General features: G+C 45.3%; 1 long non-coding RNA gene across 1 annotated transcript in view; it reads right to left on the bottom strand.

Moving 5' to 3' along the window:
* The window catches only part of LOC147581408 (uncharacterized), a 51,408-nt gene that overhangs the window by 33,217 nt on the left and 804 nt on the right, over positions 1–17,387 (bottom strand). The window lies entirely within an intron of this gene.

Here is a 17,387-nt window from a genome sequence, read left to right as displayed (position 1 = left end):
CTACTATGTTCTTTACTTTTGTGTGTATTTTTTCCAATTCTATTTTACTTCCATCATTTCATTTTAGTCTACTTCAGTGTATTCATCTTTTCAAATTCTCAGACGATTTCCTTTTTTTTTATCCCCCCCCCCTTTTTTCTCTAATCTGTCAAACCACTTTCAACACCCAGACCAAAACACACCTAGGATCTAGCATCATTTATTCGATTGCTGTGTGTGCGTGTATGTGTGTTTAATTTTTTAATTTTAATATTTTTTAATTTTAATTTTTTTAATTTTACTTTTTCTACCTCATTAATTCCTTTTCTCCCTTCAAAAATGACAAAATGAAAGAATTCACCCCAAAAGGAGAGCACGAAGAAACGACAGCCAGGGATTTAACCAACACAGATACAAGCAAGATGTCTGAAACAGAATTTAGAATCACAATAATAAGAATACTAGCTGGAGTCTAAAATAGATTAGAATCCCTTTCTGCAGGGATAAAATAAGTAAAAAATAGCCAGAATGAAATTAATAACTGAGCTGCAATCATGGATGGATGCAGCAGTGGCAAGGATGGATGAGGAAGAACAGAGAATCAGCGATATAGAGGACAAACTTATAGAGAATAATTAAGCAGAAAAAAGAAGGAGATTAAGGCAAAAGAGCACGATTTAAGAATTAGAGAAATCAGGGGCACCTGGGTGGCTCAGTCGGTTGAGCATCCCACTTTGGCTCAGGTCATGATCTCGCAGTTCGTGAGTTCAAGCCCCACGTTGGGCTCTGTGCTGACAGCTCAGAGCCTGGAGCCTACTTCCGATTCTGTGTCTCCCTCTCTCTGCCCCTTCCCCGCTCATGCTCTGTCTCTCTCTGTCTCTCAAAGATGAATAAACGTCAATAAAAAATTAAGAATTAGAGGGGCGCCTGGGTGGCGCAGTCGGTTAAGCGTCCGACTTCAGCCAGGTCACGATCTCGCGGTCCGTGAGTTCGAGCCCCGCGTCGGGCTCTGGGCTGATGGCTCAGAGCCTGGAGCCTGCTTCCGATTCTGTGTCTCCCTCTCTCTCTGCCCCTCCCCCGTTCATGCTCTGTCTCTCTCTGTCCCAAAAATAAATAAACGTTGAAAAAAAAATTAAGAATTAGAGAAATCAGTGGCTCATTAAAAAGGAACAACATCAGAATCATAGGGGTCCCAGAAGAGGAAGAGAGAGAAATAGGAGTAGAAGGGTTATGTGAGCAAATCGTAGCGGAAAACGTTCCTAACGTGGGGAAAGACACAGACATCAAAATCCAGGAAGCACAGAGGACCTCCATTAGATTCACCAAAACCGACCATCGACAAGGCATATCATAGTCAAATTCACAAAATACCAGGCAAGGAGAGAATCATGAGAGCAACAAGGGAAAAAAAAAAAAGTCTTTACCCTACAAGGGAAGACAGATCAGGTTTGCAGCAGAACTATCCACAGAAATTTGGCAGGCCAGAAAGGAGTGGCAGGATATATTCAGTGTGCTGAATCAGAAAAATATGCAGCCAAGAATTCTATCCAGCAAAATAGAAGTAGAGATAAAAAGTTTCCCACACAAACAAAAATTAAAGGAGTTTGTGACCACTAAACCAGCCCTGTAAGAAATTTTAAGGGGGACTCTCTGAGGGGAGAAAAGATAAAAAAAAAAAAAATATATATATATATATATGTGTGTGTGTGTGTGTGTGTGTGTGTGTGTGTGTGTGTGTGTGTGTATACACACACACATATACAGAAAGCAACAAAGATTAGAAAGGACCAGAGAACCCAAACAGAAACACCAACTCTACAAGCATCATAATGGCAATAAATTCATATCTTTCAGTACTCACTCTAAATGTCAATGGACTCAATGCTCCAATCAAAAGACATAGGGTAACAGAATGCATAAGAAAACAAGACCCATCTATATGCTGTTTACAAGAGACCCACTTTAGACCTAAGACACCTTCAGATTGATAATAAGGAGATGGAGAACCATCTATCATGCTAATGGTCAACAAAAGAAAGCCAGAGTAGCCATACTTATATCAGACAATCTAGACTTTAAAATAAAGACTGTATCAAGAGATGCAGAAGGGCATTATATCATAATCAAGGGGTCTATCCACCAGGAAGACCTAACAATTGTAAACATTTACGTGCCAAATGTGAAGGCACCCAAATATATAAATCAATTAATCACAAACATAAAGAAACTCATCGATAGTAATACCATAATTGTAGGAGTCTTCAACACCCCACTCACAGCAATGGACATATCATCTAATCAAAAAATCAACAAGGAAACAATGGCTTTGAATGACACACTGGACCAGATGGACTTAACAGATATATTCAGAACATTTCATCGAAAGCAGCAGAATACACATTCTTCTCCAGTGCACATGGAACATTCTCCAGAATAGACCAAATACTGGGACACAAATCAGCCCTCAGCAAGTACAAAAAGATTGAGATTATACTGTGCATATTTTCAGACCACAACGCTATGAAACTCGAAATCAACCACAAGAAAAAATTTGGAAAGGTAACAAACACTTGGAGACTGAAGAACATCCTACTAAAGAATGAATGGGTGAACCAAGAAGTTAAAGAGGAAATTAAAAAGTCTGTGGAAGTCAATGAAAATGATTACACCATAACCCAAAACCTCTAGGGATGCAGCAAAGGCGGTCATAAGAGGAAAGTATAGAGCAATCCAGGCCTTCCTAAAGAAGGAAAAAAGATCTCAGATACACAACCCAAACTTACGCCTTAAGGAGCTGGAAAAAGAACAGCAAATAAAACCCAAAACCAGCAGAAGACAGGAAATAATAAAGATTAGAGCAGAAATTAATGCTATCGAAGCCAAAAAAAAAAAAAAACAAAAACAAAAAACAAAAAACAAAACAGTAGATCATATCAATTAAACCAGAAGCTGGTTCTTTGAAAGAATTAACAAAATTGATAAACCACTAGCCAATCTGATCAAGAAGAAAAAGGAGGGGCGCCTGGGTGGCACAGTCGGTTAAGCGTCCGACTTCAGCCAGGTCCGATCTCGCGGTCCGTGAGTTCGAGCCCTGCGTCGGGCTCTGGGCTGATGGCTCAGAGCCTGGAGCCTGTTTCCGATTCTGTGTCTCCCTCTCTCTCTGCCCCTGCCCCGTTCATGCTCTGTCTCTCTCTGTCCCAAAAATAAATAAATGTTGAAAAAAAAATTTTAAAAAAAAAAAAGAAGAAGAAAAAGGAAAGGACCCAAATAAATGAAATCAAGAATGAAAGAGGAGAGATCACAACCAACACAGCAGAAATAAAAACAATAATAAGAGAATATTATGAGCAATTATATGCCAATAAAATGGGCAATCTGGAAGAAACGGACAAATTCCCAGAAACATATACAGTACCAAAACTGAAACAGGAGGAAATAGAAAATTTGAACAGACCCGTAACCAGTAAGGAAATCAAATTAGTAATCAAAAATCTGCCAAAAAACAAGAGTCCAGGGCCGGATGGCTTTCCAAGGGAATTCTACCAAACATTTAAGGAAGAGCTAACACCTATTCTCTTGAAGGTGTTCCAAAAAAAAGAAATGGAAGGAAAACTTCCAAACTCTTTCTATGAAGCCAGCATTACCTTGATTCCAAAACCAGACAGAGGCCCCACTAAAAAGGAGGACTATAGACCAATTTCCCTGATGAACATGGATGCAAAAATCCTCAACAAGATATTAGCCAACCGGATCCACCAATACATTAAAAAAAATATTTCACCACGACCAAGTGGGATTTATACCTGGGATACACGGCTGGTTCAATATCTGCAAAAACAATTAACGCAATTCATCACATCAATAAAACAAAGGACAAGAATCATATGATTGATCCTCTCAATAGATGCAGAGAAAGCATTTGACAAAATACAGCATCCTTTCTTGATAAAAACCCCCAAAAATGTAGGGATAGAAGCAGCATACCTCGAGATCATAAAAGCCATATATGAACAACCCAACACTAATATCATCCTTACTGGGGAAAAACTGACACCTTTCACCCTAAGGTCAGGAACAAGACAGGGATGTCTACTCTCACCACTATTATTCAACATAGTATTGGAAGTCTTAGCCTCTGCAATCAGACAACACAAAGTAATAAGAGGCATCCAAATCAGTCAGTAGGAGGTGAAACTTTCACTCTTCGCAGATGACATGATACTCTATATGGAAAACCCAAAAGATTCCACCAAAAAACTGCTAGAATTGATTCACGAATTAGCAAAGTTGCAGGATATAAAATCAACGAACAGAAATCAGTTGCATTCCTATACACCAACAATGAAGTGACAGAAAGAGAAATCAAGGAATGGATTCCATTTACAGTTGCACCAAAAACCATAAAATACCTAGGAATAAATCTAACCTAAGAGGTGAAAAATCCATACACTGAAAACTACAGAAAGCTTATGAAAGAAACTGAAGAAGACAAAAAAAAAAAAAAATGGAAAAAGATCCCATGCTCCTGGATAGGAAGAATAAATATTGTTAAAATGTCAATACTACCCAAAGCAATCTACATATTCAATGCAATCCCTATCACAATAACACATTCTAGCATTCTTCACAGAGGTAGAACAAATAATCCTAAAATTTGTATGGAACCAGAAAAGACCCCGAATAGCCAAAGCAATCTTGAAAAAGAAAACCAAAGCAGGAGGCATCACAATCCCAGACTTCAAGCTGTATTACAAAGCTGTAATCATCAAGACAGTATGGGACTGGCACAAGAACAGACACTCAGATCAATGGAACAGAATAGAGAACCCAGAAAGGAACCCACAAGCATATGGCCAACTAACCTTTGACAAAGCAGGAAAGAATATCCAATGGAATAAAGACAGTCTCTTCAGCAAGTGGTGATGGGAAAACTGGACAGCAACATGCAGAAGAATGAGCCTGGACCACTTCCTTACACCATACACAAAAACTCAAAATGGATGAAAGAACTCAATGTCAGACAGGAAGCCATCAAAATCCTCAAGGAGAAAGCAGGCAAAAACCTCTTTGATCTTGGCCTCAGCAACTTCTTACTCAACACATCTCCAGAGGCAAGGGAAACAAAAGCAAAAATGAACTACTGGGACCTCATCAAAATAAAAAGCTTCTATACAGCGAAGGAAACAATCAGCAAAACTAAAAGGCAACTGACAGAATGGGAAAAGATATTTGCAAATGACATATCAGATAAAGGATTAGTATCCAAAATCTACAAAGATCTTATCAAACTCAACACCTAAAGAACAAATAATCCAGGGAAGAAATGGGCAAAAGACAGGAATAGACACTTCTCCAAAGAAGACATCCAGATGGCCAACCGACACATGAAAAAAATGTTCAACATCACTCATCATCAGGGAAATACAAATCAAAACCACAAGGAGATACCACCTGACACATGTCAGAATGGCTAACGTTAACAACTCAGGCAACAACACATGTTGGCGAGGATGTGGAGAAAAAAGATCTCTTTTGCACTGCTGGTGGGAATGCAAACTGGTGTGGCCACTCTGGAAAACAGTATGGAGGTTCCTCAAAAGATTAAAAATAGAACTACCCTATGACCCAGCAATTACATTACTAGGCATTTATCCAAGGGATATGGGTGCGCTGTTTCAAAGGCACACATGCACCCCCATGTTCATAGCAGCACTATCAACAATAGCCAAAGTATGGAAAGAGCCCAAATGTCCATAGATGGATGAATGGATAAAGAAGATGTGGTGTATATATATACAATGGAGTATTACTCAGCATTCAAAAAGAATGAAATCTTACCATTTGCAACTACGTGGATGTAACTGGAGGGTATTATGCTAAGTGAAATTAGTCAGAGAAAGACAAAAATCATATGACTTCACTCATGAGGACTTTAAGACACAGACGAACATAACAGAAGGGAAGCAAAAATTTTAACTAATTAATTTTAATTTTAATTTAAAAAACTAAAAATAAAATTTAAAAAACGATGTGATATAGATATATATATCCACATATATGTATATACATATCTATATAGATATATATATCTATATATACATATATGTATACATATCTATAAGGAAGTATTACTCGGCAATCAAAAAGAATGAAATCTTGCCATTTTCAAATACATGGATGGAACTAGAGAGTATTATGCTAAGTGAAATTAGTCAGAGAAAGACAAATATCATATGACTTCACTCATGAGGACTTTAAGACACAGACGAACATAACAGAAGGGAAGCAAAAATTTTAACTAATTAATTTTAATTTTAATTTAAAAAACTAAAAATAAAATTTAAAAAACGATGTGATATAGATATATATATCCACATATATGTATATACATATCTATATAGATATATATATCTATATATACATATATGTATACATATCTATAAGGAAGTATTACTCGGCAATCAAAAAGAATGAAATCTTGCCATTTTCAAATACATGGATGGAACTAGAGAGTATTATGCTAAGTGAAATTAGTCAGAGAAAGACAAAAATCATATGACTTCACTCATGAGGACTTTAAGACACAGACGAACATAACAGAAGGGAAGCAAAAATTTTAACTAATTAATATTAATTTTAATTTAAAAAACTAAAAATAAAATTTAAAAAACGATGTGATATAGATATATATATCCACATATATGTATATACATATCTATATAGATATATATATCTATATATACATATATGTATACATATCTATAAGGAAGTATTACTCGGCAATCAAAAAGAATGAAATCTTGCCATTTTCAAATACATGGATGGAACTAGAGAGTATTATGCTAAGTGAAATTAGTCAGAGAAAGACAAATATCATATGACTTCACTCATGAGGACTTTAAGACACAGACGAACATAACAGAAGGGAAGCAAAAATTTTAACTAATTAATTTTAATTTTAATTTAAAAAACTAAAAATAAAATTTAAAAAACGATGTGATATAGATATATATATCCACATATATGTATATACATATCTATATAGATATATATATCTATATATACATATATGTATACATATCTATAAGGAAGTATTACTCGGCAATCAAAAAGAATGAAATCTTGCCATTTTCAAATACATGGATGGAACTAGAGAGTATTATGCTAAGTGAAATTAGTCAGAGAAAGACAAATATCATATGACTTCACTCATGAGGACTTTAAGACACAGACGAACATAACAGAAGGGAAGCAAAAATTTTAACTAATTAATTTTAATTTTAATTTAAAAAACTAAAAATAAAACTTAAAAAACGATGTGATATAGATATATATATCCACATATATGTATATACATATCTATATAGATATATATATCTATATATACATATATGTATACATATCTATAAGGAAGTATTACTCGGCAATCAAAAAGAATGAAATCTTGCCATTTTCAAATACATGGATGGAACTAGAGAGTATTATGCTAAGTGAAATTAGTCAGAGAAAGACAAATATCATATGACTTCACTCATATGAGGACTTTAAGACACAGAACAGATGAACATAACAGAAGGGAAGCAAAAATATATAAAAACAGGGAGGGGGACAAAACATAAGAGACTCTTAAATACAGAGAACAAACAGAGGGTTGCTGGAGGGGCTGTGGGAAGGGGGGATGGGCTACATGGGTAAGGGGCACTAAGGAATCTACTCCTGAAATCATTGTTGCACTATATGCTAACTAACTTGCATATAAATTAAAAAAAGAAAAAAGAAAAAGACAAAGAAGAAAATAAATAAAAATAAAAACTCCACAGTGGCATTGATGACATTAGAGCTATTTTGTGTCATTTCACCTAAGATCCCGTCAATTAACTGATTATTTCTGTGAGGACACCTGCATAATTGCTAAAAACGTGCTAAAAATGAACCTGATTCAATTGCATGTTTCTTGTGGTTCAGGGCATGGATTGTTCTAGCATATCTTCCTCCAGCTCTGCTACCACCACACCCTCACTCTTCTGCTGGGGCTTGTGACTGAAGCCAGTGCCGTTTCCCCCCCCCCCCCAACCCTGACCCGTGCTGGGTCCCTCTTGTCACCTACGCCTACCACTTAAGGCCTGGGCTGCCTCCACGTCGTTTCCACAGGAGTAGCTTCCAGTGCCTCAGCACCCTCCCAGTGTCTTCCACCCCTGGCCTCTGATGGAGACTCTCACCAGCACCTGGTGACAGCATGCATCTCTCTTTTCTGAGAAGGCCCTCCCACTCCTGTTTGCATGTCCTGTCTGCAGATGACCTTCACGACCACCCCGGCCACTTACTCATCCTGACAGGAACATGTGTGACACACGCTCTCTCCACCAGGCCAGGGGTGAGAGCCTGCCTGGTGCCGGCATGAGGATGTGTGGGTTTCTCTCTTCCCCTGCGTGACTTTGGCAAGCACTTAGCCTCCTTGGGGCCCTGTTTCCACGCCTGTAAAATAAAAGAGACGATGCCTGCCTCACCTGTTTCTCAGAAGAGTTTAAGAACTGACACCTGAGACGTGACAGGTGTGAAGACACGTGAGAAGTAAAACCCAGCCAACACATGGGTCATGTTACTAACACTCTCATTATCAACCCCTTCTTATGACTGTGGTAATGTCCCATACCCTTTGAGGTTTATCACAACCATGTGATAATGAGGGTGACGAGCACATTTGCCAATTGATAGACGGCTTTATCTTCAGGCTTCAATAATTCCATTTTGAACAGCAAACATGACCCGTGATCAGTCATAAAGCTGTGGAGAATAGGTTTCACGCTTTGAAAGCATCTCAACCGTCAGCATTTACGGGTGCTCAGCATGAGCTACTCAAGGAGGAAACACGTTGTCTTTCTATCTTTGAAAAGAGGACAGCCTGTGTGCTTTCTCTGTACATAAGGCCAAGCCCATAGAGGGCGTGGAGAAGGATCTGAAAGATAAGGTAGAAACACGAGGACAGAAGATACAATATGGATTTCATACAAAGGCTGCCACGCACACTATCATCTCCTAGTCTGTACTAGGTCTGCCGCCACGACAAAGTAGCACAGACAGCGGCTTACACCAGACAGTCAGGAAACCTGAGACCTGGGTGTGAGCCTGCCGGTTCCTCCTGAGGCCACTCACTGCCCTGCAGACACCGTGTGTCCCGTGTCCTCACACGGTCGTCCCCCTGCGTGTCTTTGTCCTCCCTCCTCCCCCTGTGAGGACAGCAGCCCTGTTGCATTACGGCCGCCCTGATGGTCCCCTAATGGTCCAAACACAGTCACCCTCTGAGGTTTGGGGGGCTAAGGGTTCAGCATATGAATCTGGGGGGATACAATTCAGTCCGTGACACTGTCCAAATACCTCAGCCTCTTAAAACCAGTGTGGCCCTGGGGACCTCTATCAGCAGACATGTTGTGATAGGCTGAACTTTGGTGCTGGCGTGTTGACACGTGTTCTGTGAGGTTTACAACCTGCGGTCCTCAGACTCAGATGGAGGGCTGTGTGTCCATCACCCTGGGGGTGACGCAGTGGCTTGGCACCTGGGGCGTCCATTGTCTTGCAGATGCCTGAGTTTCCTAGTGCACCTGTGTCCCGTGCATGTGCATGCCTGCGTGTGTGTATGTGTGTGCACACGTGTGTTGGAGTGCAAGAGCTGGTGCCTGTGGAGAGGACTCAGCAGCAGAAAGGAAGAGGGAAGCAAGGGGGATTAATATCTGAATTTATTCGTCATTTCCATGGATACATCCTGATCACAGAGACTTGCGGTTCGGGGCTGTGGCCCTTGCACACCCATCCACAGAGGAGCCTCGGGAGACTCATGGGAGTGAGGACTCAGGAGGTGGAGACGTGGGCAGTCAGAACTGTGAAACAGACAAGACGCCAACAACACAAACGTAATTCGTAAATGTGCAGAAAAACTTACTTTCATTTTCAAATCTTAGTTATGTTAAAGAACATTATGCTTTTCGGGGCAACCGTATGGCTCAGTCAGTTAAGCGTCCGACTCTTGGTTTCAGCTCAGGTTATGATCTCAGTTCATGGGTTCCAGTCCTGCGTTGGGCTCTGTGCTGATAGACTGGAGCCTGCTTGAGATTCTCTCTCTCTCTCTGCCCCTCCCCTGATCATTCATTCTCTCTCTCTCTCTCTCTCAAAAACAGAAAATTCGGGGCGCCTGCGTGGCTTAGTCAGTTAAGCATCCAACTTCGGCTCAGGTCGTGATCTCGCGGTTCATGGATTCCAGCCCCGCATCGGGCTCTGTGCTGACAGCTCAGAGCCTGGAGCCTGCTTCAGATTCTGTGTCTCCCTCTCTTCTGCCCCTCCCCACACAAGAGAGCTTGTGTGCTCTCTCTCTTAAAAATAAATAGACATTTTTTAAAATTAAAAACAAAATTAAATGCCAGCACGTGTCTTGTCTTCTTACATCTGATTCTAATGTTGGAGCGTCCTTACTTCACACCCTGAAAGGCAGAGAAATGAGCCTCCAGTGTTCCCCTCATGGTGGGACCAAGAACATTGCCTGGGTGGCAGCTGTCTGTGAGAAGAGGTGCTGCAGCCCGCTTGTCTGTACTCTGCCTCAGACAGAGGCTAGTGGGCCCTGTGGCCTCTACGTACCCTCCACTGGGAAAAAATACATCTGCACAGGCTGCAAGTTCCTTTGAGGTCGAATCTTCATTTCTCTCGAGAGTTCGCTTTTCCAAGCCACCCTTTGGCACGGAGTGCAATGGCCACGGTTCTTGTGCAGTCTGTGAGGCCAGGGAAGCATCTGGCTAAGGAAATCAGACACCGGCCACCAAGTCTCCAAGCAGGGGGACACTGCCATCAGGCAGCCCGTCTCCTCTGTCCCATAGGGCAGGGAATTTAGGTTAGACTTGATCCATGTGCGCCAAAGCGGATCGACATTTTCCTGCAAACCACTATTCAGTTCAGGCTCCCAGCAACCCCTGGGACACAGCTCTGTGCCAGCGAGGCATGGGGCGCACTGCGGTAGGAAGGCACGGCCCCTGCCATCTCAAGTTCCTGCCGACTGCAGAAGTACAGGCCCCTCTGAGAAAGTAGGACAGAACGAGTCAGGATTTGATAATAACCACAGTGGACACTTCGGCCAGCCATTCGAACAAGGAGCAAAACAGGGACCACAGACACCCCTTCGCACAGGTTAGAAATACTGATAAGAGGATTCACGACAGTTACGAAACCCCGAGCTTACTGAGAACCTCTACCTTCATCAAGGACATCCTTCCATATCCCCGTGGCTTTATTTTTTTCTTTCTCTTGGATCAACCCATCAATCTGCAGACATGCTGATCTCTGCCCAAAACCAAAACAGGAATCAAACAAAAACCCGACTTTACTCTCTCTCCAGACTCCACTCACTTTTCCGTTCTCCCTTACTTCAAACTCTCCAGCCTCTTAAAATCGAGTGTGGCACTGTGGACCTCTTGCAGCAGACACATTGCAATAAGGCTGAGCTTTGGTGCCAGCATGGTGATGCACATGTCTTGTGAGGTCTACAACCTGGGGTCCTCAGATTCTCCAGGAGAATTGCACATTCCATTCCCCTTCGCGTTCTCTCTGGAACATAGCCAAGCAGGCTTCCAAGCCCAGAGCCCGCCTGAAACTGCTCTTGACAGAGTCTCCATCAAGTCCCCGTCGGCGAAACCCAATGGCAACCTCAGTCCTCATCCTCCTCTCCACGGTATTTGGACACTTGGGCTGATGGGAGTTAAGAGCAGTGTTCTTGCTTACACACACACACACACACACACACACACACACACACACATTCTGTTTATCAACACATGATGTTTGTTATAAGAAGGGAACATTTTATTCAACACTCCCGTTCTTTATTACATTCTTTGCAGAAAGCTTCCTTTTGCTGTGGTTAAAACCATGGCACTGTATTTCTTGAACCTGAAGGAGCTTCTCAAGATGAGCTGAATTCAAAATACTCAGAGCTTAATATGCTGTGTCCGCTTGTGGAAACTACTTCTCCAGATGTTTGTGGAGTCTTGCATAGCAACATTTCAGAAGCAAACCATCAGCAGATGTGAACACATATGAGCTACTTCTTCAATTTGCCAGAAAAATTAACCAAAAATTACCTCTCTTTCTCCCCTAGGGATGTTGGAAGCTAAAATTCATGAAGGTGGCAAACGAGCACATGAAAAGATGCTCCACATTGTAGTTATCAGACAAAGGCACATAAAACAACAAGGAGATACCACTGTCCCGTGAGAATGGCCAGAACCCACAACACTGACCACACCAAGTGCTGACAACCTGGACGAACACGGACTCGCACTCACTGCTGGCAGGAATGCAAAATGGCGCGGCCACCTTGGAAGGCAGTTTGGTGGTTTCTTACAAAACTAAACATGCTCTGGGGCGCCTGGGTGGCTCAGTCGGTTGGGCGTCTGACTTCGGCTCAGGTCATGATCTCTCAGTTCATGAGTTCGAGCCCTGCGTCGGGCTCTGTGCTGACAGCTCAGAGCCTGGAGCCTGTTTCAGATTCTGTGTCTCCCTCTCTCTCTCTGACCCTCCCCCATTCATGCTCTGTCTCAAAAATAAATAAACGTTAAAAAAAAAATTTAAAAAAAACAAAACTAAACATGCTCTCACCTTGCAATCCAGCAATTACGCTCTTTGCTATTTACTCAAAGGAGTCGAAAACATATCCACACAAAAACCTTCAGTGGGTGTTTACAGCAGCTTAATTCATAACTGCCAAATTTTGGAAGCAGCCAAGAAAGGCATCCTTCAGTAGGTGATACATAAATAAATGGATTCACCCAGACAATGGATATAACTGAGCACTAAAAAGGAAATGAGCTATGAGGCCATGAAAACATGGAGGAAACTTGGACACAGGTCACCAAGTGAAAGAAGCAACAGACTGCATAAAGCACTGTGACACGCAGAGGACCCTGTGGTGGAAAAGCAACACACAGAATTCAACAGAAATGATACCAGGAGCAAATTCCAGTCAGCAGGGCCTTGAGTGGCTCAGACCAACTCTCGGCAGGACCAGCTGGGCAGGAAACCACCCCCCGCCCTCCCACCGAGGACCCCGAGGCCCAGGTGCCAGATGTGAAAACCCGGCCCTTAGTCTGGGGTGCCTGGCACTCATGTGCAGGTTGCTTACACGGAGCCCTCTCCTAAACACCGATCCCATGAGAAGGGGCTCAGGGCAGCAGCCTGCTGGACCCAGCCCGCCTGTGCCCACAACTCCATAGGGACCACACGTCCCCCATGCCCACACCAGTCCCCTCTCCCTCGGGTGTGGTCCCATGGCCAAGGCTGTAACTGGTTTAACTGAAACACTGATTTCTGTCTTTCCCTTCCAGATGAGCGCTTTCAAATAATGTCACATTGAGGCCCTGAACTCACTGGAGCCACGCCTGCCACGGATGCAGGAGCGGGGCCGGGTGAGTCACGCTCCTGTTTCCTGCCTTCCCACCTTGGTCCGAGTCCCACAGTCACCCCAGTGGCCCCAAGCCTTTTCTCAGGACCCCTGTAGCTGAGGACGCAGTATCTGTCAGGCACGGAGCAGGCACAAGGGTCCTCATAAAGGGGAGGCCGGAGGATCAGAGTCCAAGAGAGAGGCTGAGGGGGGACGCAGGGTCCAGAAAAAAGCAACAATATTGCATGGAAGGGAGCCACAGCCCAGGAACACAGGCACCTCCAGAAGCTGGACAAAGGCGGGGAAACGTTCTCACCCAGAGCTTCCTGGGAACTGGCCCTCTCAGTTTAGGCTTGTGATCTCCAGAACTATAATAAAATCTGTGTTGTGTTAAGCCAGTAAAGTTTTGGTGATTTTTTTTTTTTTTAACAGCAGCAATAGAAGCCTAATTCATCACTCATTTCCTCATGAACCGTTTTCTGGTTTCTGCACCTGCTTCATGGTACGTGGTGATCAGCGTGGCACATTCTGCTCTGCAGGAAGACAGAGTAACATTGGCCACGTCGCAGGCCACGAAAATCACTTCCTTTTTAAAAAAATTTTTTTAATGTTTGTTTATTTTTGAGAGAGAGAGAGAGAGAGACAAAGAGACGCGGGGGGGCTGGGGGCAGAGAGAGGGAGACACAGAATCTGGAAGCAGGCTCCAGATTCTGAGCTGTCTGCACAGAGCCTGATTGCGGCTGGAACTCACAAGCTGTGAGATCATGACCTGAGCTGAAGTCGGACACTCAAACGAGTGAGCCACCCAGGAGCCCCAGGAAAATCACTTCCTAATCCTGAGAGCTCACTGCCTGCCACAACCTTTGGGGATCAGACTTCTGGGTACCAGACAGTCACACGGAGTTTGAATTTTAGTGAAAGATTATATTGCACAACAGGGCAATGCACTCTTGTCCCTTTAGCGCACAGGAATACATTCCATGTGGAGTTTTTGCAGAGATGGACATGTATTGATGTTTCCTATAACCAGCCCAGTCCCACGTTTCATCAGGGAGTTAGTTAAAAGCCCATTAGAGGGAGACTGGGGAGATGGTGGCAGTGTGGTGTCATTTTTACCTCCCCCGGTTCTCCCAGAAACAGACACAGTAGACTTGACAGGAAAACTGATGGCCTACTGAGGACAGCTACCACTAAACAGAGGACCACACGCTTCCACCAACCCCAGTGGCAGGGCAGGTGAGCCGCCTGCAGCTGAAGGCATCCATGAGGGATTTGGGAAAGGGAACAGAGCTCCTGGTGGCCTCCTGGACCGAAGCCACTGGAGTAGACACGGGAAAGTGGAAGGGACCACAGAGACAGAGCCTTCTATTTGTGGCTGCGCACACAGGAAGGGGCCAGGGCCCCATAGCTCTGGAGCATCCAGACCCCATAAACTAGCAAGACAGACAAGGCCCCTGCAGCCCCAAGTTCCCTCACCGGGGAGAAGCTGGGGGAACTGAACTCACGGCCAACTGCACGGGGGGGGGGGGGGGGGGGGGGGCGCGGCGCAGTGGGGTCAGAGAGGGGCAACACCCACGTGCAGGAGGGGAGGGGGCCCTCCGGGGGCGCCGGACCACGAAAGAACAGCACCAGCGGCTGTGCGCATGCCACACTCTCCTGCAGGTGCAGGCACATCCTTCCTGCCTTTTCGTACTTCTAATATAAGCCGCAGCAAAGGATCATGGGAAAATCTATGTAACCATTGTCAGATCCCTGCCAACGAGGAAAGCTGCCAGGAAGATACAGACCCTCACTTTCCAGACCCTCCCCGGCACAAACGCCCCAAGGACCCTCCCTCCACCCCACCTCCCCCCACGAACGCCCACTCGGACCCTCACTCGTGTGCACGTTTGCACATCGGAGGCACCTGTGCAGGTGGCAGCCTCCACCTTCCAGCTGTGTCCGCACGTGCAGGGGGTAGTGGTGGGTAGCTCTGCAGCCTCCTGTGTAAGGGCACTAACTCCATCAGGACCTGTCTCCTCGGCAGGAGTCAGGATTTCAACAGAAGAACTTGAGGACACAAGCCGTTCGTCTGTCACAGGGCCCCGGTCACCAGGGCCCTCCTGGCTCCAAGGACCACAGGCCCAGCTGAATCCACTCTCTCCGGAGACCCCAGACGAGAGACAAAGGACGCTCCAGCCACCCACGTTTGTCCATCATCATTTGGCAAGAAACAAGCCACGAGTCTGAGTTGCATCAAACCTCCAGGTCTAAGGCAGTACGCGGTGAAACGTGGAATGACCCCCACAGGAGAGCTGTCAGTGGTGTGTGCCTTGTGGGCACCTAAAAGCATCTGGGCAATACAAATTGTAAAGCCAGAGAACGTGGAGAGGGAGGAATGACGTATCATTGCTGGGGCCCTCCAATCCAAACCAAAAAAGTGTAATTTCGAGCCACTGGAGGAAGAACGCTGAATTCTGCTCCTCTGGTGTGCAAAAATGCCACTCCAAACTTAATGGCTTAAACTAGCACGCTTCGTTTGCTCCCATTTTGGAGCCAGGCACAGCAGGACGGCTGATTTTGAGGCACTCTGGCGGGCGGGGGGGTGGGGGGGTGGGGACTGACCTGCCCTGATGGCCCCTCCACCCAGGTGTGAGGCCCTCCCACGTTGGAGGCCTGTGGGCGCTTCCTCTCTCCTTTCCCAAAAGGTCTCTCCCCGGTGCTTAAGGCCACAGTGATGTCTGGCGTCGGACAAAAGGGAGTCAGTCCTGAAGGCTGAGCCCCCCCAGGAGCTCCGCCCCCCATCCTACTGGCTAAACAGGACTCAGCTGCCTAAGAGATGACTACAGCCGGTGCTTTATTTTGCTAAGCAATTACTATTAACTTTTGCTTGCTGGGAGTTCTGCAGTTACGTTTGCAAAGGGTTCCCATCCTTTAGAGACCCTCAGGGTAGATGAAAGGATATGCAGATGCCCTGGGGGAGAGGGAGGCCGGGTAAGGACAGACGCAGGCTCACCAAGCTGTGGAACTGTGGAAGCTGGCTGATGCACATCTTTCTCTATTTTTGCGTGTGCTGGTAAATTTCCATAATACAAAGAAAAAACAAAACAAGTACACACCAAGCCCCAGACTCATTTAAATGAGAGCAGGAATGCACTGGGTGCTCCAGGGCTCCTGTGTGCTGGAGCAAATGCAATAGTAGCCGAACCTGGCCACAGGTCTAGCGCCTTCTGTGTGCGCAGCACTTTACCCGGTGCCCAAACTCTCATCGGTGAGAGTCTCCCTGATTCAGCACAGCAAGGATGTCAGTTTTATCTGTTGCAACTCGAAGCAGCCGGTGTAGACCGGGGGGGGGGGGGGGGGGGCAAAGGGGGGGGGGCAAAGCCATGGGGGAGGAGTCAGTCCCGGACCTCCTGCAGGGCACGGTGACCACGGTGAACAATACCGCACTGAATACTGGAACTTGGTAGGAGAGCAGGCCTCAGGTGCTCTCGGGACGCACGCGGTTGACCGTGAGGACGGGAGCCATGAATTCGTTTGGCCGCGGGAACCATTCCGCTGTGTGCGGTCCTCAGAACATCCTGTTGTACACCGTACACATTCACGACGGTATTTTTCAATGCGCTTTAAAGTCCTCTGCTCAGGAGCCCCCTCCCCCGGGGGGGGGGGCGGGATGCAGTCCTACCTTCGCGTCTGCTGAGAGGTGGGGCCCTGCCTAGTGCCTCTGCCCTCCTGGTGCCTTGGGGCTCCAAGGAGGGAGGTGTGGCGCTGGGATCCGACTTCCCCTTCTCCAGCTGGCTCAGGGTCCTCCTCCCTGCCCCGCCCCCTCTCCCTCCCTCTCCCCTTCCTCCCCTCCCCCTCTTCCTTTCCTCCTCCCCCACCGCTCCTTCTCTCCCCCTCTCCCCCCTCCCCTCCCCACCCCTCCACTCTCCTTCCTCCCCTCCCCCTCCCCCTCTCCCTTCCTCTCTCCCTCCTCCTACCGCTACCCCTCCTAACCCTCCTCCCCTCCCTA

This window comes from Puma concolor, chromosome B1 (genome assembly GCF_028749965.1).
Source record: "Puma concolor isolate L17-30 chromosome B1, mPumCon1.1.hap2, whole genome shotgun sequence".
Classification (NCBI taxonomy): domain Eukaryota; kingdom Metazoa; phylum Chordata; class Mammalia; order Carnivora; family Felidae; genus Puma; species Puma concolor.
The sequence above is the reverse complement of the archived record's forward strand: the minus strand, read 5'-3'. Positions and strand labels throughout refer to the sequence as shown.